This window comes from Ictidomys tridecemlineatus, chromosome 1 (assembly GCF_052094955.1).
Source record: "Ictidomys tridecemlineatus isolate mIctTri1 chromosome 1, mIctTri1.hap1, whole genome shotgun sequence".
Classification (NCBI taxonomy): domain Eukaryota; kingdom Metazoa; phylum Chordata; class Mammalia; order Rodentia; family Sciuridae; genus Ictidomys; species Ictidomys tridecemlineatus.
In genome coordinates this window covers 106,413,097-106,435,761 of record NC_135477.1, presented here as the reverse complement: position 1 = coordinate 106,435,761, position 22,665 = coordinate 106,413,097, and the positions used below count along the sequence as shown (strand labels likewise).

General features: G+C 34.7%; 1 pseudogene; it reads left to right on the top strand.

Moving 5' to 3' along the window:
- The first annotated feature begins 7,322 nt into the window (after nucleotides 1–7,322).
- On the top strand, nucleotides 7,323–10,063 carry LOC101977830 (heat shock protein HSP 90-alpha pseudogene; annotated as a pseudogene).
- The last annotated feature ends 12,602 nt before the right edge of the window (nucleotides 10,064–22,665 follow it).

Here is a 22,665-nt window from a genome sequence, read left to right as displayed (position 1 = left end):
GTTGTAAAAAACTTTAAATTCCAGTTTTTTTTTTCAGTCATTCTGCATCATTTTGAATACTCCTCAGCCTCGTGTGGCCAGTTTTCATGCTATGAGATGGTACAGATACAGAGCCCTTCCATCATCACAGAGATCTGTTGATTAGAGGTGAATTATTCTGCTTTTATCTTTGTGAATATTACTTTCCCCCAGCCCCAGGAACCACTGTAAAGATGCCCTAGCTAAATTTCATGTTCCTTCAGAGTTTCTGCTCTGCTGTTGAGACTCACTGTCCTAAACCCTATAGCTCTTGTTTTAACAGCCACTTAACACTTCAATACTACCCTGTATTATTAAGCTTTTCTGCACCTTTTCTCATCAGCTGTGTTTATTTATTCTTCAAATGTTCATTAAATGTCTCACATGGTAGTTGCTGTTCTGAGTTTTGGGAGATAAAGTTCATCATGACAGAGAAGGGCATGAGCTCCTTCCTAACAGAGTCAATATTTCTTTGATCTCTATAGTACCTGAAACAAAGTGAGAACTCAATAAGTTATTAAAGGAGATACCTAGAAAGTAGTTACTGAGATTTAATACAGAGATTTAATTTTTAAAAAATAAGTGAACTACAAAAACAAGGAACATTTTGACACCAAGAAATTTCATGCCTTTCCACTAGGTTTACATCCTGAATCAGAAATGGTCATTGAATCACTTACACAATGTTTCATGGTTATCATTTATGAAAGCACTCTACCCACTTCATCATTTTTAGAACTTTTTAATATGAGTGAGTTACTGGGGCAATTAATGACCACCTATACTATCTATTGAGTTATATGTTGAGCTCTTTCATAGGACAGAACATTTATTTTAATCATAAAAGATGAAGTGCATTAGTTGCAGTAAAGATAAAGTTACTTTAACAAAGTGAAAAAAAAATAATTTTCTTCTCTCATATAACAATTCCAAGTAGAGTACTCAAGGTTGCTGGAGTGGTTCTGATCCCCACATCCTTGAGACTACTGGTCCTTTTCATCTTATTGATTCACCACTCCCCTGAGGAATAAGGAAAGAGAGGAGGGGAAGGAAAAAGGAAGTACTGGGGACTAAGGTATTATTTCCACCTGAGTAGTTGAAGTTGGCTCTAAAGCACATTATGTTCTTCTTACTTCCATGGAGAAAGAGGAAATACAGAATACTTATTATTTTTAATCAAATAAGAGGAAAATTGTTCAAACCACTTCAATTCCCATTCCACTTGTGATAGGTTAGTCTGTGAGCACCTTAGATCAAAGATTCTATGAAATATAGTCTCTACATTTGTAGTGTCTACATCTTGGTGGCTGTGTATGCTCTCAAAGAGAATGGAATGGCATGAGTAGAGGGAGAGAAAAATCAGTCTACCAAAGAAGTTACTTTAGTTGTACTACCTGAAGACACTAATGTCCTAGTATAATTTATTCTGATCTCTGAAGACATTTATACATAAAACATTAAGGAATTCCCAAAAGAATTAAAATTCTAAGCACATGTTCTGTTCAGAGCTTACATTTTTTTCCAAAAATTTACATATGCCATGAAATAGGGCTGATCAAAGTAATCTTATCAGTTAACATTAGATAATAACAAATACTGTTGACTTACTATAGTACAATTTTATAAAATATGTACAATACGTGGAACTACCTCAAAGAGCATACGACTTCAAAGGAGACCAGCAGAATGAAGCATATTTAGAATTATAAGTACACAGTGCATTTAACTTTAACTCAGATAAAAATTATGGAATGAAAGAGAAAGAAAAAGAAACAGACAGAGCTCAACGGATCAGCCATGCTTTATTAAGCAGTGACGGGACACACATTTTCAAGAGGAAAATGCCAACTGGTTACATTAAGGGTTTGAGTTTTATAGGGTTCAGTGAGACTGAGTCACAGCAGAATGTGTCAGTTGGGCAGTCAGGGGACAGTTAAAGATCCAGGAAATTTTGAAAGTCCAGAGCCCATTTTTCTCCTTTTCTCCCTAAGGGGTTGTGTTTTTCCACAACCCTTCATCTCCTTCATGAAAGATAAAATATATATCATCTTTTTTTTCCCTTTTTGAATCCTCAGCATCTTCCAAAGAGTAACTTCAACTCCTTAAAGGATCCTCTCCCCATAGGAGAAAAGTTGTATCTGAAAATCCCTAATGCCTGAGTATGAGTTTATTCCAAGTATTATTCTCCAAAAAAAAATATTCACATTCAGTGGGAGTTTTGAGGGGAAAGAACCCAAAAGACAGAATCTGTAATGATAGCATTTCAGGATTTAGACCCTTACAGGATGCATATGTGTAATAAAGTCTGATCCTTACTGGGTCTTCCAAGAGATATAAGGAATTACCTCATTATCAACACATAGCCTGACCCTCCTACATTTATATTATTTGACAATGTTTGTATCCTGGCTTTCTTGCACAGCTTCAAGAGTGTAAATTTCTCTGGAAAAAAAAAGCTTTCCCACTAACTACATTTTGACATTGTCACCAGAGACAAACTATTGTTTGATGTTCACTTCGACTAAATGTTTATGCTCCTGGAATTGTAGTTTATGACAGTGACCCAGAAAACTGTAAGAATATTGCCTGCTACCAACCTTGAAAAACATCATATTGAACCCAGTCCTTGGCAATGTCACTCAGACTCAAACATGAATCCACTCACTTGTCAGACTATGGCAACTAGGTTGCAACTAATATAAATAGATACAGAAATAGATAAATAGGAACCTAGAAAGAAATGCAGATTGATTTTCCTTTCTCTGAGTCCCATATTCAAAGATTGATTTAAAAACTCATTGTTTGGGGCTGGGTTGTGGTTCAAGTGGCAGAGTGCTCACCTAGCACATGTGAGGCACTGGGTTTGATCCTCAGCACCACATAAAAATAATATTAAGATATTGTGTCCATTTAGTACTAAAAAATAAATATTTTTAAAAAAACCTCATTGTTACCGTATCAGAAGACTTTCAGGAGTAAAATTTTAATAAAGAACAAAATGGTGTTCCATGTTTTTACTGTCACATATAACAATAATTTATTCTAATCTCTTGCATTTCTGACTTGATTTGAATAGCCCAACAGTTTTACTTAAATGGAATCTCTTGTTGATTGCATTCAGAAAGCACCTAGAGCTGAAGTCATTGAAAGGCTCTCCTTGATTAATGTCCAAGATGGCTCATATACTACACCTGAAAGTGACACTGGCTATAGGATAGCATATCAGCTAGAGCTGTTATCCAAGGTTTCTGTACTTCCTTATGTGCCTTTGCAACCTGGTGACTTCATTCTGAGAGCATCTACTCTTAGAGACCAGAAATGAAAGCTGCCATTCTTTTAAAGTATAGAACTGAAAACAGTATCATTTTTGCATATTCTAATGTCAAAGTAGTCACAGAGCTCACCCAGGTTCAAGGGGAAGGGCTATAGCCTCCATTTACTGATGGAGAAGTGTCAAGGAATTGGTGGATACATTTAATTGGTCACACATGGCTATATACTCACCACAGATGTAAGAAACATTGAGGAGATCATTAAGAACCCTTTTTAATTGCCAGATAATTAAACTAAAAGTGATATTTCAGAACAAAATAATTGACTTTAAATTACTTCAAATGAAGTTCATCTGTACTCCAAGGAATTTCAAACGTCCTGTTATGATTATTACTTTGTAAGTTATGGAGTTCTCTTCAACAGAAAGGAAAAGCTTGAAAATTCAAGTGAGATCCTAAGGTAGCAATAAATATAAAAAACAAAAACTTAATGGTTAAATTCAGAATACACTAAATTGTAAAGAAATAAAAAGTGAACAAGTCTTTCATGAAAAGGCAACAAGGATAAATTTAAATTAATACATCAGCTACCACCTGTTCATCATTCAAAGTGAATTTTAAGTAGAGATCTAATTTCCCCGAAGATATTCCAATCAAACATAAAACATTTGTAAACAAAAAGGCAGAGACAGGCTGCTTGCCAACCCTATTTTCTCTTTCTGGACCTGGGGAAGACTCCTTTCTCTGCTTCCTCTTGCAGTTAGTTAGGTTCTGAAATGTGTACAAAATTGATGTATGCCAGAAAGATCCATAGAACAATCTATTCAATTCTGCATGCTTTCTCGATTCACTTCATAGCCAAGCAGATGAAATAGATGCAATGGGGGATTCCCAATATCCTTTAAGGGTCAACAGAGGCAAATTACCTTCTGATAGACATTTGCTCTGTTTCCATCTGACACAGGCAAGAAAAACTAATCCTTGACTGCACAAAGATACTGACATCTAGGAAACTCTTGTTAGAATCAATAGCACCAAATACACTGATTAATATTGGAAGTACAAGTTAATACCCCACCTCCATCCTGAAAGAGACACTCTAATCACTTTCTTTGAAATGCTTAATGTATTTAAAATGCCAAGTTGATAGGCACCTTAGAATGTCATCTAGCTGATCTAGTTTCTTGACATCAGGAACCATGCATGACCACCAAGAAACAATACAATTATAAATATCCTGACTTAGAGAAGCATACATTGTGAAAAACAGGAGTGTGGAATCCTGTGTTGCCATGACAACAAGGACCTAATTTCATTTCCAAAGGATCACCAGCTCCTGTATGAAAAATAAACTTCTCTTCCAAGCAAGGTTTTTTAAGTTGTGCCCAGGAAGGAAAGTATTGCACATCTCACTTCAAATAACTGATTACATCTTTTGGTATCATCAATACCAATTGTGACCAATAGTAAAAAGCCTCTTTGGTTTCCTCAAGTCTCCCTAAAATGTGCATGCCTACAGAATGAAACTTCCAGATAACATTTCATTTCCTCTGCCAGGGAATAAAGTAGCTTTTCCTTGAATGGTAACAATCACGCAAGCTCAGTAGTTTCCTGAGAATGAAATGTTTTGATCCAATAAGCTAACCTTAGGAATAAACTCATATCTCAAAAGTCGTGCTGTTTTCAATAAATAGACTCTTCAAGATTACATGATACTGGAAGTTTTTGAGGTTTTATGACAGTAATATTATAGTTATAGGTCATTTTAGAACTACAAGTAACCCTCCACATTGTTCAGCCCAAATTCTTCATATTATAGATTAGAAAACTGAGATTTGAGGTGTCAAATAACTCAGCTAAAGTCCTAAAATTAATTAATATTATTTTTTACTATTATACTGTTTTTGTATTCTCGAGGTTGATACTATGTTTATATATACTATGTTTTCCATTTAAAATAATCCAAGTGACCAAACTCCCAGAAGTTACTTTGGAATGCTTACAGGGTCGCTAGTGCAGTCTTTAAGAAAATGTTTAAGACTTTTTCTCAGGGGATGGGGGATATTTAAGTCTTTTTTCTAGAGGGTGGAGATAGTGTTTCAACTTTTGTAAAAATTTTACATCAACACGTAGCAGTAGCTTCTAAAGTAATCTTTCTATCTATGAGGATTTTATAAAAGAATAAATTGATCTCTTAACTATTCAAAATCTTTCTCATCTTTTGCTCCCCTCTCAAAAATTGATAATGTGAAACTTTATTAATTGTAATAGGAAATGTCTTATCTAATAAAAATTCCTGAGCTGTGGCTGTAGCTCAGTGGAAAGAGCACTTGCCTCGCATATATGAGGTTCTGATTTCGATCTTCTGTACCACATAAAAATAAATAAATAAAGGTATTGTGTCCATCTATGACTAAAAATGTTTTTTAAATTCCAAAATTATATCTAATTTAAATATAATAATTTTAAGTATACCTCTTATATATATTGACTAAGCAATCCAACATTAAAACCTTGCCTTAATGAATATACAGAAATGATTTTAATTAAATTAATGAAGTACCTGAAATCTAATTTATGTATTTATAAATAGCAATTACAGTATATTATGTTTAGAGTGTTCCTAAGCTGAGTGAAAACAATTCATTTACCTAATTAGGTAGACATGCCATTAAAAATTCACTTAATTAATTTCTTGGCAAACTTTTTTCACTGAAAATGGAAAGGTAAATTTTTGTTAAGCACTTATTCAATTAGTGTAAAATTATAATTAATAAAATTCTAAAAATAAAGTTTTGTATATTAATAGTGAGAACATTTAAATGACAGAAAAATATTAAGTGTGGGGGTAAATAGTTTCCTCACATTTTCTAAACTGCAAAGAATAGGAAAGTTTAATGAAAAAGCTTATAAACAAATATGTCCTTTTCCACCAGCTTCTTGTCAACTCTATTTTTGAAGCACTAGCATTAAAAAAATGATCAATTTAAAAAACAAACTCAACGATACCCTGCCCTGGATAATTTCTCATAAAATTTAGATGAATTCAAACTATGGAGAAAGGCTAAACTTCCCATCTTTTATGACACGAGCACCTTTCTTTTCTGGAGTTTCCTATCCTCCGTCACTGTTTACCTACCTTATATCCCACCCAAAAGGGTCAGATGATAAGTAGATCATGCCTCCCAGGTTCCCCTCACTCACATAAAAAAAAAAAAGCTGAAAAAAAAGAAAAGAGATTTAGTTTACATGCTATTATTTGCCACGTATTAGAAACAAGTATATATTCTGGATGAAAACAATAGGTAAGGTATAAAGATTATCTACCAGCTAGCTCATTTTCAACACCCCATCTATAAACAAGGTTTTGCTTGTTTAACAAATGTCTTCTTTTTAAACCTGTTTTCCACTCTGGCAAAGTTATTATGGCATTGGAAAGATATTAGAATACCCATTTTGTTACAAAATAGAAATAATACATACCAGAAGGAGAAAATAACTTGGGGATCAGGGCATTTATGTTTATCAATATAGTCTCTTTACTGACATATCTGTGTTTTGATACTGAGAGGATACCAGGAATTTATAATAAAAGAATAATGATTATAATAATTAGAACTAGAGACTGACAAAAGATATTTGTCTTATTTCAGTGGAAAAGTTCTTCATACTATCATGTGATTTTTTTGTGTGGTTTGGTTTAGTTTCAAAATATTGCTTCTTGCTCACATAATATAGTTAAACCAGCAATAAAGTATTTATAAGAACATTTAAAATGCAAACTTTATTTTGAAATTTAGTTCACTTGTTACTATAATCACAATGTCAAGTTTTCCCAATTACATTCTCTTCGGGATGTCAGGTTCTAACCCTAATGTGGGAACATTGGAATCAATCCATCTCTTTGTCAGGGTAGTGGTCTTGGTAAAGAAATTATTAACTTCAACTCTACTTCTTCAAAACCTGGCCTGAGAGTTGCTTCAGAGTCCTGGTACTGCTAGGCCATGGAGCCTGTGTGGTTGCCCCACCGAGATGCTCAAGGAGACCCAGACCCACAGCCAGCCCACGGAGGAGGAGGAGGTGGAGACCTTCACCTTCCAGGGAGAGATTGCCCAGCTGCTGTCATTGATCATCAACATTTTCTACTTGAACAAAGAGCTCTTCCTGTGGAAGCTGATTTCCAATTCCTCCTACGACCTGGACAAAATCAGATATGAAAGCTTGGCCTTTCCCAGTAAGCTAGACTCCGGGAAGGAGCTTCACATCAATCTCATTCCAAACAAACAAGACTGAACCCTCAGGATTGTGGATGCTGGAATTGGAATGACCAAGGCCAAATTGGTCAGTAAGCTTGGTACTATGCCAAGTCTGGGACCAAAGCATTCATGGAGGTTTTGCAGGCTGGCGCAGACATCTCCAGTTTGGTGTTGGTTTTTATTCTGCGTATTTGGTTGCCAAGAAAGTGGCTATAATCCCCAAACAAGGATGATGAGCAGTATGCCTCAGAATCCTCTGCAGGGGGCTCCTTCCCTGTCAGGACTGACACAGGGGAACCACTGGGTCATGGGACAAAGGTTATCCTACATCTGAAAGACCCAACTGAGTACTTGATGGAAAGAAGAATAAAGAAGATTATGAAAAAACAAATCCCCAGTTTATTAGCTATTCCATTACTCAGTGGAGAAGGAACCTGATAATGAAGTCAGTGAAAAGGATGCTAAAGAAAATGAAGATAAAGAGGAGGAAAAAGAAAAAAGGAGACAAACTGAAATTGAAGATGTTCTGATGATGAAGAAAAGAAAGATGGTGGGAAAAAGAAGGAGAAGGAGAAGAAGACGATTAAGGAGAAGTACATCAGTCACAAAGAACTCAACAAAACAAAGCCCATTTGGACCAGAAATTCTGACAATATCACTAACAAAGAATATGGAGAGTTCTATAAGGGCTTGACCAACAATTGGGAAGATCACTTAGCAGTGAAACATTTTTCCGTCAAAGGACAGTTAGAACTCAGAGCTCTTCGTTTTGTCCCAAGACATGCTCCTTTTGACCTCTTTGAAAACAAGGAAGAAAAAGAACAGCATTAAGTTGTATATATGCAGAGTTTTCATCATGGATAACTCTGAGGAGCTAATCCCTGAATATCTGAACTTCATTAGAGAAGTGGTGGCCTTCGAGGATCTTCCTCTAAATTTTTCCCATGAAATGTTGCAACAGAGCAAAATTTTGAAAGTCATCAGAAAGACTTTGGTCAAAAAATGCTTAGAACTGTTCACTGAACTGGCAGAAGATAAAGAGTACTACAAAAAAATCCTATAAGCAATTTTCTAAAAATGTAAAGCTTAGAATATATGAAGACTCTCAAAATTGAAAGCTTTCAGAGATGTTAGGATACTAAATGTCTGCTTCTGGGGATAAAATGGTTCCTCTCGAGGACTGTTGCACCAGAATGAAGGAAAACCAGAAACACATCTACCATATCACAGATGAGACCAAAGATCAGGTAGCTAACTTTGCCTTTGTGGAGCATCAGTGGAATAGTGATTTGAAAGTGGCCTACATGATTGAGCCCATCTATGAATACTGTGTCCTACATCTAAAGAAATTTGAGGAGAAGACTTCAGTGTCTGTCACCAAAGAGGGCTTGAAACTTCCGGAGGATGAAGAAGAAAAGAAACAGGAAGAGAAAAAGACAATGTTTAAAAACCTGTGCAAGATCATGAAGGACATCTTGGAGAAAAAGATTGAAAAAGTGGTTGTGTCAAATCAATTGGTGGCCTCCCCATGCTGTATCATCACAAGCACATATGGCTGTGTGGAGAACAGTGACAGTGAATGGGAGAGCAGTGCCTGAAATTAGGATCCCTGATAGCTTCATAGCTGTGGCATGTGTGGTGCCACAGCACCAAGTTTCTGTGCAAAGGTGCAGGATGCCTAGTTGCTATGGTAATGCCCTCCATAAAGAGGCTCTGTGCTACAGTCTTTTCAGCCTAGACCTTGATATTATGCACACAGCTTCTGGGAATAAAGAAACTCTCTCGCTAAACAACCATAATGTTTCATCAGCTCTGCTGCTCCTAGGCGTGCTCCCATAACAGTGGACTTTCTTAAGAGCTACACAAAGCTTCTGACATTGCACAATTGCAACTGTAGTATGTAACTGCATAATGTTACTAACTCTGTAACTTTCATGAATATAAAGAATAATGCTTGCACAGTCTTTAACCTGATTAATGAGATACATATAATAAAGATTGCTGGCGTAATTTTTTAGACCTATTTCTCCATCAGAGAGCAGTGCTCCACCCAATCCCAGCTATTATCTTCAAAATCTGCCTACATGAGTGTTTTTTTAATCTCCCATCACCCCTCACCAGAGCCTGCTAGTTTGGCCACACTGTTCTCTGCTTGACTGGACAGCAAACATGGAAAGATTCATGAAAGCTCAAGCTCTGAGAGACAGTTCAACAATGGGCTATATCACAGCCAAGAAACACCTGGAGATAAATAAACCCAACCACTCCATTATTGAGACCTCAAGGCAAAAGGTGGAGGCCAACAAGCATGGTAGGTCTGTGAAAGATCTGGTCATCTTACTATATGAAACTGCACTCCTGTCTTCTGGCTTCAGTTTGGAAGATCTCCAGACCCATGCTAACAGGATCTACAGGATGATCAAACTTGGTCCAAGTATTGATGAGGATGCTCTCACGGCTGGTGACACCAGCCATGCTGTAACGGAAGAGATGTAGCTCCTGGAAGGAGTAGAGTAAGCCTCTGAAGAACCACTTATACATGTGTTCCCTACTTCAGCTTCATTCCTGATATGTTTTCAAGGATTGTTTTGTTCTTTGTTTTTGATAGCATTTATTAAATAGTCTGTATGGCAGGACAATAACTACTTAAGGGGGAGATAAGATTTCTTTGTACTTTTAAGTGGTACTGTAATACTTTAGGCACTAAATTAGAATTAGTGATGCTTTTTTTCTAGTTTCACATTGGCTTATTTTAACAGGTTGAGATGTTTGTTCTAAGACATATAATCTATCATTAACTTTGTGGTCTGAAGTGTTTGCTACCAAGTTTTTGTTTTGCATCCCTTAGTAGAATAGACCAAATCTTTTGTCCCTGAAGTGTTCCAAGATAGACCTTGATCTTTAAAAGAAAAAAAAAAATTGTTAAACTGGCTGGAGTTTCATCTTGTTAGGATGAGTTTCATCCACTTTTTAAACTTTTTATCCCTCATAGTTATCTATTGTGTATATACTAGTCCTCTAAAATCAATTATGTTAAACTGAAACAACTTGCTGGGAGGAACTCTCCAGGGCATGTTTTCCAAAGAAAAGTATTTAGAGGAACAAAACTTAAAGCTCTCTAGGTGTATTACAAAGCTGTTCAAAAAGTAACTCAGTAAGGGTTGTGAATGGAAAAAGTAGTGCCCAAGTCAATATTCTGCTTTAAAGAGTAATTAACACAAATTGGTCAAAAATAAAATAAACTTTAGTCTGAGCATATCAGCATCCCTCTGTAGAACAGAAGTGGTCATAATTAAAATGTTTTATGCACAACATTGAAAACTAATGAGATGAAAAAAGTTGAGGGACAGAGTAACTATCACCTAGGAACTGAACAAGAGTAAATGAGCACAAATCCCTCTTAAATAATAAGGAAACAAACAATTGTGCTCCATGGGTGCATTTTTAAGCACTAAGTGAAAATGATCTTCTAAACTTGCCTATTAACACTAATTTTATTATTTCCATTATTTTCAGATCTGTGTATGTCCTGCAGCATTTCGATGTTCAAGTAAGGAAATATAAGTAGTTCACTTCATACCCCAGCCAATGTTCTGTGTGTTTCCCACACCAGTCCCTTAGGGCTACTGGTAGCTCCTCATAGCTTTCTTTTCCCTGAAAGGAATATAGAGGCTACTGCAGATTAGAATCAGAGGTATAGAGGAAACAGCATCCAAGATTCTTGATAAACAAAAGTTTCAACTTGAACTGTAACTGGTGATCTGATTTATATTATTTGAGTTGAGATGTTTAGAGGGAAATTTTTCAATCCCTATTTTAATACTTACTGTTGTTTAAAGATTGAAAAAGAACAGTAAAATCCACTTCCTTAATTTTACCAGGCCACCAAAAAATCACCATACCAGAAAAGCACAACAGCCAAAGAACTGGAGTTTAGTCCCCCAATGTGAACCATGAAGTCTGTAGATTAACTTCCCATAAGGAGAGAATGTAAGAATGTGTATGAGGAGAGCTGGAAAATAACACATCAGAACTTCTGAATCTAATGAAATGTTAGTCTAAGGATTTTATAATGTAGCTTGGCATACTGTTTGATCTAGCTCATATATTACACAAATGTGTATATAACTTTTTTATAACTTTTTGCAATATTATTTAATTATTTCACTCCATGATAGTTTTTACTATCATAGTATAATTCTATTAAGAGTTCTGAAAAGTATTTGTAGAAACATTGGATATAATGAAATGACTCAACAAATAGTGGCAAAGAGTTTTATGAGAAAAAAACAGAGATGAATAAATTGTACACATTTGAAAAACATTTTAATGCACTGAAAATATATTGTGCTGCCTTTTATACATGCAACATTTGAATTAATAAAATGTCATATTTTCCCCAAACATCTTTATGTAAACCCAAAACTTATAAAATTAGCTCTGAAGAACTTCACATATCTATGCACATTATATCATTCCATAAATGAAAATTAATTACTCAAATCATTTATCATTTTTTAAATAATTTAACTTTTATTTTAAAGTTTATTTGTTTTTATGTGGTGCTAAGGATTGAACCCACTGCCTCAAGCATGCCAGACAAGTGCTCCACCACTGAGCTACAACTCCAGCTCTACTCAATCATTTTGTGTAGCACTGAGAATGTCTGAAAGCCTGATGTTTAGAAATAAAATGGGCAGCCACAATAAAAAAGTGGATTACAAATAACAACAGTATTCCTTTGGTTATCATCTCCACCACTATAGTTCTTTCTCACTCATTTCATTCTTGCTAATTAAGATAAGAAAGAGAGTAAGATAAACAAGTGTAAAATACGACTTGTTTGAGGATATACCATGAATTTAAGCTAAGTGTCACCCACATTTTCTCTGTAGAAACTTAAATATTAAAATCTATTTAATTTTCATAATTTCTTAGAGTGCCACAGACCAACTTTTGCAAAAAAATCAAGAATATCTCAGATATCCCCATTGTTGGTTGCCCCTATTTAACCTCTAGCATTTCCAATTATCAACTCATCCAGTAGCCACAAAAAGAAAAGAGCAGAGAGTGTCATAAAAAGTTAAAAAAAAAAAAGCCCATAAGCAAACCACATCAAGAAGAATTAAAAAGAATAAGCTAGTTGCCTAGAACTGCCCTCCTCTTTTCTTTTACTTTGAGATTATTTATCATAATTTCACTCCCAAGAATCATGTCCTTTCTCTATATCTAACACTCAGCATATTGCTTCTTGGCCCTGAGATAATACCCACTCACTCTGCCTAGCAGGTCTGGCCACCTCTGGCCATCTAGTTGTACCTCTGGGGCCTGTCCTCCATGATGACTCCCCCAAAAACAACCACCTCTCCAGGCATTACAATATTAGGAAGGTGGGACCAAAAGACACTGAGCCTTAGCCATTTTCTCAGAATTTGATCTTTTTCTGATCAAATATTGTTTGGGGGATCTTGTACATGTTTTTATCTAATCCTAACACAATACCAGAAAACTAGTAAGTCTATCAAGGGAAATGCCAAAGTTTCTATGGTGGTAATTCTACTGCATTCTTCTTTTCAAGATAATTTACAACATCTCAGTGTGAACACACACACACACACACATAGAAATAAGGGGGACAGATGATTCAAAGGTATTATTTAACTATTTTAGATAACAATAACCTGAACTAATTACTTGTGCTTCTGATTTTTTCTATTTAAAATTTATTTTTAATAAATACACACACACTCTTGTAGTTTTTATAATTTTCTTAAATATATATTTTTAGTTGCTGATGGACCTTTATTTTATTCATTTATTTATACATGGTCCTGAGAATCACACCCAGTGCCTCACACATGATAGGCAAGTGTCCTACCACTGAGCCACAACCCCAACTCCAGTTTTCTGAATTTTTAGCTACAGAAAATACTATACAAATCCTTTTGTTTCATTTTTATCCCAGAATAATAGTTCAAATTGAGAAGACAGCAAAGCTAAAAGACCAGAAATGAGTTTCACACATAATTGTTTTGTTTTATCGTCAACATCCTTCACCTTAATCTGCTGGATTTTCCTGAAAACCATTTTAAAAATATGTAACTTGTGCTTTCACTCCTCCTTCTTTTATATCTATATAATTTCCAACACTTCCTACACTGCTGTACATATTAATTGTATTTTTATTTAAACATATTTTCCATTAATATTTTAAACCTGTAGACCATTCATTATGATACGCTATTTGAAGTAAGCAACTGAGCTCCTAGAATAAGTTTATTACACATTAGGGAGAATTTTCAATAATACACTTGATAAACTATGGGACTGAGGACCTCTGCTGGAAGTTTTTTATCATGACATTTTTTTTTAACAATAATACTGCTAGGAGAGAAGAAATTTATCTTCTTTAATTTGAAGTATTCTTTTTTATTTAAAAAACCCCTTAATTGCTTTCCTAAAACTTTATTGATTCTTTCATGTTTTCAGAAATATGGGTCTTTCATTTTCATGTAAGTTGTTTTATTTACATGAAAGTTAACACTATTAGTCAAAAATACATTTTAATATTATTGTTTTAAAGTAAATTAAATATGTTCATAAATAATACCTTAATTTTCATTTAACATGGCAGTTGCATCTGCAACTAGGAAGGTGTACATGTAGGTATAGTATAGATATAAAGAAAGATACAAATGTATCCTCACAAAATAGAACATGGAATTTAATGTAACATTGAATTACAAGTTAAAGGCATAATCTTTCACTTTTCCAGAAACTAGAGTTATTACATACACAATATGTTCCTATATAAGACTTAGGAGCCAAACTTTTAATCTAAATGACCAGAGCAATTATTTAAAACTTGAAGATTATGTTTAATAATTATGTATCAATTTCAATATTATTTAACATTTGGAAATGTAATTTCATTTTCACATCATTTCACTTCACCATTGTCTTTTACCTGTACATTAATTCTATTATTTATGAATTCACAGGTTATGACTGGAAAAGACCTCTGATCCTGCCTCCCCAGACCTCACCAAATCACTGAAAGGACAGAGATAAATCAATATCTCAAAATTTCTATCCCTGATTCACAGAAAACCAGTTGGAACCCTGGCTTAGAGTCCCCCCAATCAATGACAAAGTATAAACTGGCTTTGGATGCATGTGCTTAACTGTCTCTCTCATCTTTAGATCCACTTAAAGTTCTCACTCACTACTCTTGGATCCATCTTAGCTTGGATTTTAACCCTGTTCTCTGATCTTCAAACTGATAGGTACATGCAGTAGTTTTTGGATTGCTTCATAACAAATAAACCATAGCTTAGTAGCTTAAAGAAGTTTTTATCTTATAGTTTGAGTGGTTCAGAAAAGCTTAGCTCAGTGGTTCTAGCTCAGTGTCTAACAAGGTTGCCATTGAAATATCAGCTGAGGATGTAGTTATCTGAGGCTTGATGGGATCTGGAGGATCCTCTTGTGACCTCAAATGCAGAGAAATTGGTGGGAAGCTTCAGTACTTCACTATATAGAGCTCTCTGGGGGATTGCATGTAACAAGACTTCTCCAGTAGAAAATAATATGAAAGGAAAAAAAACTCCAAACAGAAGTTGTAATCTTTTTGTCACCTAATATCTGAAGTGATTCTTCCGTGGAATTTTTGTCAGATAGACCAACTCAGGTACATGGAGGGAAGGGACTACATGACAGTGTAAACACTAGGAGGTGATGTCATTGGGTGCCAACTCAGAGACTGGCTGCTAATCACTGTGTTTATTGAGTGTCTTTGTTACTAGCACTCTGCATTATCTCATTTAATTTTTACAACAACCCTGAAATAAGTATCTCCATTTTAGAGCTGAGATTACTAAGGTAAGTTAATTTCCCAAGACTATGCCAAAAATAAGTGGCAGAAAAGAAAGTAGAAAAAAAGGCCTGTCTCCAAAGATGCACATTCTTTTGCACATATTACTATATTTCCGTGCTTCACTTGACCTTCCTGAATCTCATTTTCCTAGACCCCAATTCTTTTGTATATACCTTTATCACTCATTTTTCAGTGCTGACCAGCATTCTATATTTTGTCCACTCTTGCCAATGCCTAATCCTCTAGTTATATAAATCAACAACACTTTCTCTAATTATATTTAATTCCATCTTCTTAATAATCATGTGAGACATTGTGTATCAAAAAATAATTGTAACTAGGAATAGGTATTGTTTTAAGTGATGTAAACAAAAAAATGTGTACAGGTGTTGCAGGAAAAAATACTTGAAATATACATTTATTTCATTTGCAGAGATGAATAGTGTATCCACTACTGATAAACACAGGCTGAGGTTTCAATTAGAATGAAGAAAAGTGAAGTTTCTACTGATTGACTCCCACATATTTCCTGAAGACCAATTGAAGATTAGTGATTAAAATGGATGAACAACAATCTACAGGATAAATATGAGCCTGTAAGTTTCTTCAAAAAAAATTATGAAAGGGGATAGGGTTGTACCTTAGTGGTAGAGTGCTTCTCTAACACATGTGAGGCACTGGGTTCAATCCTCAGCACCTCATAAAAAATAAGTAAAATGAAGTACTGTATCCATCTACAACTAAAAACAAAACAAAACAAAAAATGTGAGAAAAAAGAAAACTAGGAAGGAAAATATTTACAACCCAGCTATATCACTCCTCAATATTTATCTTAGAGAATTAAAGCCAGCATATAATGATGCATGCAAACCCATGTTTATAGTAGCACAATACATAGTAGCCAAACAATGGAATCAGCCTAGGTTCCTTTCAATGGTCGAATACATAAAGAGAATGTGAAATGAATACACAACGGAATTTTATTCAGCCATAAGGAAGAATGAAATTGTATCTTTTGCAGGAAAATGGATGAATCTTGACAGTATTATGTTAAGCAAAATAAAACAGTCTCAGAAAGTCAAGGATCACATATTTTCTCTCATATGTGGAGTTAGAGAGAAAAAAAGGGGAAACTCGAGGGGATCTTATGAAAATAGAAAGTAGATCAATAGACTCTTAAGAGGAAGGGAACCAAGGGAGGGGAGGGAAAGGGGAAATACCAGAGAACAAAATTGACCAAATTATATTCTCATATTGTGTACATGCACAGATACATACAAATGAATTCCATAACTCCACTATTATGTATAATTAGAACGCACAAATTTAAAAAATAAAAAGTTAGCCTATAGAATGTCAGCTGGGCACATAGATTTTCCGTTCAGGAAAAGATACTCAAATAAAAATGTCTTACTCACTGACTTTTCAATTTATTCAATAGACCAAATAGTTTTTCCTGCACTGGAATGGTGAATATTTATTGGTTGATACCAACCTTTCTAGATATTAACTTCTCAGGATATCAATTGATCTACATGATATGAACCACTAAGTAGGTAAGTCTAATCAAGTTCCTTGAACACGTTTAAAAGAGTCTTCTTGGGAAGCATTAAATCTGAAGTTACCCCTCTCTGGTCTTTCTGAATAGGCAAAGATAAAAATGACCTCTACAATTTGAAAAGATAACGTGTGTGTGTGTGTGTGTGTGTATGTGTGTGTGTGTGTACACATGTTTGTGTGAATTTTTTCCATTATAAACCATAAAAATCAGACTTCATGCCATGTTTGTATTTTATTCTTTCTCTTTAAAGTCATGCCTTTATAGATAGGGCATTCCTGTTTTGTTTGAGTACAAAAGACAGTTGTAATCACACTCACCTCAGAAAAGAAGAGAAAGATAAACCCAAGCATTAAAGCAAGTTGTGAAATATGTATAGGAACCAAGGCTGAAACTCAGGTCTCCTGTTTGTAAATCTGATTCTCTCTTTCCTACACCATAATGAATGGTCATAATCAGAGAAAAAATATCAGTGTAGGAAGAGTTTATGATAGCAAAGTAAAGAATAATATCTCTTACACTGTACATTCAACATTGTATATCACCCTTACATATACACCTGGCCCACCTGTGTAAAGGTAACTCATTCAATACTTGTAACTAATTAATGAGAAATTATTGCCATCACCCCCATTTCTAACAGAAGAAAACAAGGATATGGGCTTAAAGTAATTGGCCTAAATCACACAGCTAGCAAGTGGCAGGCCTGGATTCAAATTACTGTTATATTACTACCAGACACAGAAAAGAACATTTAATGATGACACTTCCATATTGTGTATTTTATAAAACATGATCTGTGTTTAATTCATATGCAATCCTAAGATTGCCTCAGAGAAACTAGGTATTTCTCAAATAGCAGAAAAATAAATAGAACTATTAGTACCTTATCTAAAAAATCACTATTGTATGTCTATGTTTATCTAAAACCAACACATGAGTGGACAGTACCACAAACTCAGTAATTATGAAGTATGGTGCATTACAGTAGAAAAGCATCTTTTAGAAATCCCTCTCATTAAAAATAGTAGGTGTTTGGAGTGCATAATTGTAAACCTGAACTATACTTTTAATTTTTAATTAGAAAATGCCACGAGGTACAATTTTCCTTTTTGCCCAGTGTATTTTGGAACTTTATGCATTCAGTCCTCCCTCATTCTCACCTGAACTTCATTTCCCCTCACCTTTATCTGTTCACTCTCTAATTCCCATTGGAAGTTATTCTAACAAACCTTCTCTAGACTTCAAAGAAAGAAAAAGGAGATAAACCTCCCACCTAAGAATCAAGAAAATCCTGTGTTTCCCTGTGTTTTTTTTTAATATATATAGATAATCAACAGTTTCTATATGACTAGGGAGACCACTGTCTCTCCCTGAACAAATTCTCCTTGAATTTTGCTTTCAAAGCTCTCTACAATGTTTGAAGTGATTATAGAGAGGAAGACAGAAACTAAAAATAGAACAAAGAGATGAGTATGAAGGAAACTCTCTTCAGCCTATCAAGCTTAAAGTACTTAATGATGTCTTTAAATATTTAAATGCTGCACTATCTAAATTTTGAAACAACAAATATAAATTTGAGCATACAATAAGGTTGACACATAACTTAAAATATTTCTGCTTGCTACAAAGAAGCTGAACAGAAACAAAGTCATCAGGGAAACTTCCCTGGACAGCTTTTAAGCTTCTTGGATCATGCCAAACAGTCTCCAAAGCCTGTTTAAATTGTTGTAGTTAGCATTTTCATTGTAGCTTTGCAACTGTTACTATATTTTTAAGTTCTTTCCATTTCTGGATGACAAAAAAACATGTCTTTACAATTCCCCACAGTACCTAGACTATAGCAGTTTTAAACAAATGCATTCTAAGTGGATTAAAATTCGAATACATGAGAACCTTCACAAATACAGATGAAACACTTTTTCTAATTTGACAGCACTTATAAAGTGATCTCATTAATAAGATTATGCAGGCTTATTATTTGATCTTTGCTTTTATAAGACATTGCTGGTCACAGCCATGACTGAAATGATGGTGAGTAACTGAGCAGGAATGGAATCTCAGAGCTTCCTGTGGGAAAATGCAATGTTTTTATAATGCATTTTCCAGAAATGAATTGGAAAAAGTGACGACTATCCTGCAATTTTATCTTTTAAATTCACATGCCCAACTAAGCTAGATTTAGCTCTCTTGGTATAATTAGTTTGGATTCTACAGTTTATAAATTTTGTTGATTAAATAGAAATTAGATTGTGACTAAGATTATTAATATTTTCCTAAAAATAAGTAGCTCTGAAATATAAAAAGCTAAAATCTGCATCATGGCCAATTAAATTTGGTTCTGTTTTCTCTCAGCTGCTTGTCTTTACATCAGAAAATAAAGGAAATAAAGCCAAAAATCTTAGGAATGCTTTCGAAGCTACCAAAGTTACTTTTCAAATGTCATTCAAACAAATTGGGGAAAAGGGAAAATGAGTTTCAAGAAGTAAAACAGACATGAAAATTCTACAGAAGAATTTTATTTTTAAATTTATTATTTAAGTGTCTATAACTATGCCTGTGTGTAGATTTCTGTGATACATATGTACATCAAATACATAAATTTGATGTATACAATATCTTATAGTAAATAATTTGCAAGCATATAAATACAACATTAATCATATGATGGTATTTGTAGGCTTAGTTTAAGCTGCTCTCTTGGGATTGCAAGACAAGTTCAAAGGTGCCATCTTCTGAAATAGAATTCAAAAGGCTTTTGCTAATCAAGTATACATCGCATGGAAAAGTAACAACATAAAATATCATTTGTAATTGTTATGATAGTGAACCTGAATAATCTACTAAAATCCTTTCATGAAAAAAATAAAGATATCCCATATAAGATAAAATGCAGTCTGCGTGACATTTTTAAAATCTAGAGTCAAAGGATAAAAATCCATTTGCCTCCAGTTCAATCCTCTCAGAAGAAAAAGTTCCCAAATTAACAATTGATTTCATGTATCAAGTTTACTGGGTCACAGTTGTCAGGATATATATATAGTAAGATGTTATTCTGAGTGTTTCTATGAGGAAGTTTTTGGATGAGATTAACATTTAAACTAGTAGATAAATTAAAGAAGATTGCCCTCCCTAATGTAAGTGGGTCTCATCCAGCTCTTCTGTTTGTTTGTTTTTCTTTTTGTTTTTGTATGTAACAGGAATTGAACTCAGGGGTACTTAACCACTGAGCCACATCCTCAGTCCTTTTTGTTTTATTTAAAGGCAGATTCTCACTAAGTTGCTTAGGACCTCGCTAAATTACTGAGGCTGGCTTCAAACTCCCAATCCTCCTACTTCAGCCTCCTGAATTGTTGGGATGAGCAGACCAGTGAAATAAAGTGGATGGTCTGGTGTATAAGTTAGGGTTCTAGAAAGGATTAGATATATTTCCTTTGTAGGAAATTATATATATCTCTATTTATTACATATTATATGTAAGGTCATGCACCACCATGCTCCAGCATCACCCAAACAGTTGAAGGACTGAATAGGACAAAAAAGGCTGACGATTCCCCCAAGTAAGAGAGAATTCCTCCTACCTGATGGACCTGGAAGCAGGATGTTGACTTTTTATACCTTTGGATTCAAACTGAAACATCATCTCTGCCTAGGTCTTGAGCCTGTCAGCCTTCAGACTGGAATCTCCTGAGTATCCAGGTTGTTAATTCACCCCACCAATCTTGATAGTCGACACTCTCCATAATACCATGTGTACCGATGCTGTGTATGTGTATGTATAAAATATTATATTAGATGTGTGTGTATATATAATATGTAATATAGAGATATATGTATAATTTCCTACAAAGGAAATATATCTATTCCTTTCTAGAACTTTACACCAGACCATCCACTTTAGTTCACTGGTCTGCTCAACACATACTTTCCTTTCTTATAGATGAGTCCATGATATACCTTATCTTAATGCTTTACTTAAGCATTAAGCTTTAGTAACATTTGACTCTTTTTTCATACATCTTTCAATTGCTTTGTTAACTTTTTCATATTAAAATATTAAAATGTTTTCACATGAAGTTTTTGTCACTGTTAAAGAATAGGTGGACCACTGAATATACATTTTCAATAACTTCTTATCTACAAATTTCTCTTTTTTTGGGGGGGGGGTCCTTCTTTTGCCACATTTTTTATCAGTGCATTATAGTTGTTATACATAATGGTGGGATTTGTTGTTACATGTTCTTACATTCACATGATATAAAAATATAATTTAGCCAATATTACTCCCCAACACTCTACAGATTTTATTTTTAACCAAGTAATTTGCAAGATTAATAAGTCAATTCCTTTAGGGTGTATTGGTCTCCCACAGACTGATTGTTCCTAGATTGATTCACAATATAAAGATGCTCCGTACAGAGGCTGAAGCACCAAACTCTGTTCAAGTTGTAATTATATGCTCCAAATGATCCCTCGATAACATAGAACTTACAGCAATCAATCTTTCTCCTTCTTTTTACCCACCCCTCATTTTTCCACTGAACCCCACACAACTATCAACAGCACCAAATTTCAAAATTTTCCACTTTCTATAGTATTTAGAGAACAGAGAGTGAGTGTATTCTAATCTCAGTTTCTGATTTTGATTCATTCATACTGGCTATCTTATCTATTATATTGAGAATTAACAGGTATGGACTGTTTGACAAAAATAATTAATTGGGGCTGGAGTTGTGGCTCAGTGGTAGCACGCTTGTCCAGCACGTGTGGGGCCCTGGGTTCGATCCTCAACACCACATAAAAAATAAAGGTAATGTGTCAACTACAACAAAAATAAAAATATTAAAAATAATAATAATAATAATAATAATAATAATAATAATAATCAATTAACTATATCTGCCATAAGTAAGGAAGAAAGAAGTAGCTACAAAAGTCAAACATGTAACATCCTTTCTCAGTTTTTTTTTTATTGGAGCCTTTTAAAATATACGTGGGCTAAGGCAGGATTGTAAATTTAAGGACAGCCTGGGCAATACAGCAAGACTATCTCCAAAAAAGGGCGGGGGTAGGGGGTTAAAATTTAGAAATAAATAAACAAAATAAAATACACATGAAGGTCTATGCTTCAGGATAATTTATTGAGATCATTTCTGTTTTATTCCCAATCCTATATGAGACTCTCAGAAGAAACAAGCTATAATTACATTACGGTTACCTAGACCCTTCAAAGTAGGAGCCTCCAGCATCATACCCTGAAGTCCCTTTACCTCCAGGTTTGTCAAATGCTTTTGATTTGATTTCAGAGGTGGAAACAGCTTGTCTGGCAGCAAAGGAACAACTCTCTTTTAGGCTTTTTTTTTGAGAATTGAAGTGCCTTTCAGTTATTAACCTGGGTAGTCCCAGAGAGAGAAAAGGAGGAGACATTAAGCTGGGATTTATTTTAGAAAATGGCTTATTCTAGAGAATAAAGAGCAGATTCTGGGAGACTAGTGCAGCAACAGGGGGACTTCAGGTCTTTTTAACTGGGTGCACATTTACACATTTTGCTCCCCATGCCAGGATAGGGACAAATGGAAGCTTTTGAATGTCTTTGGAATGGCCTCAGTCCTGAGACCTAAGAAGGAGAGGTGAGTCTGTGTGGCAGAGCCTATGGTCAGTATAGAGGACCAGTATGAAGTATCTGGG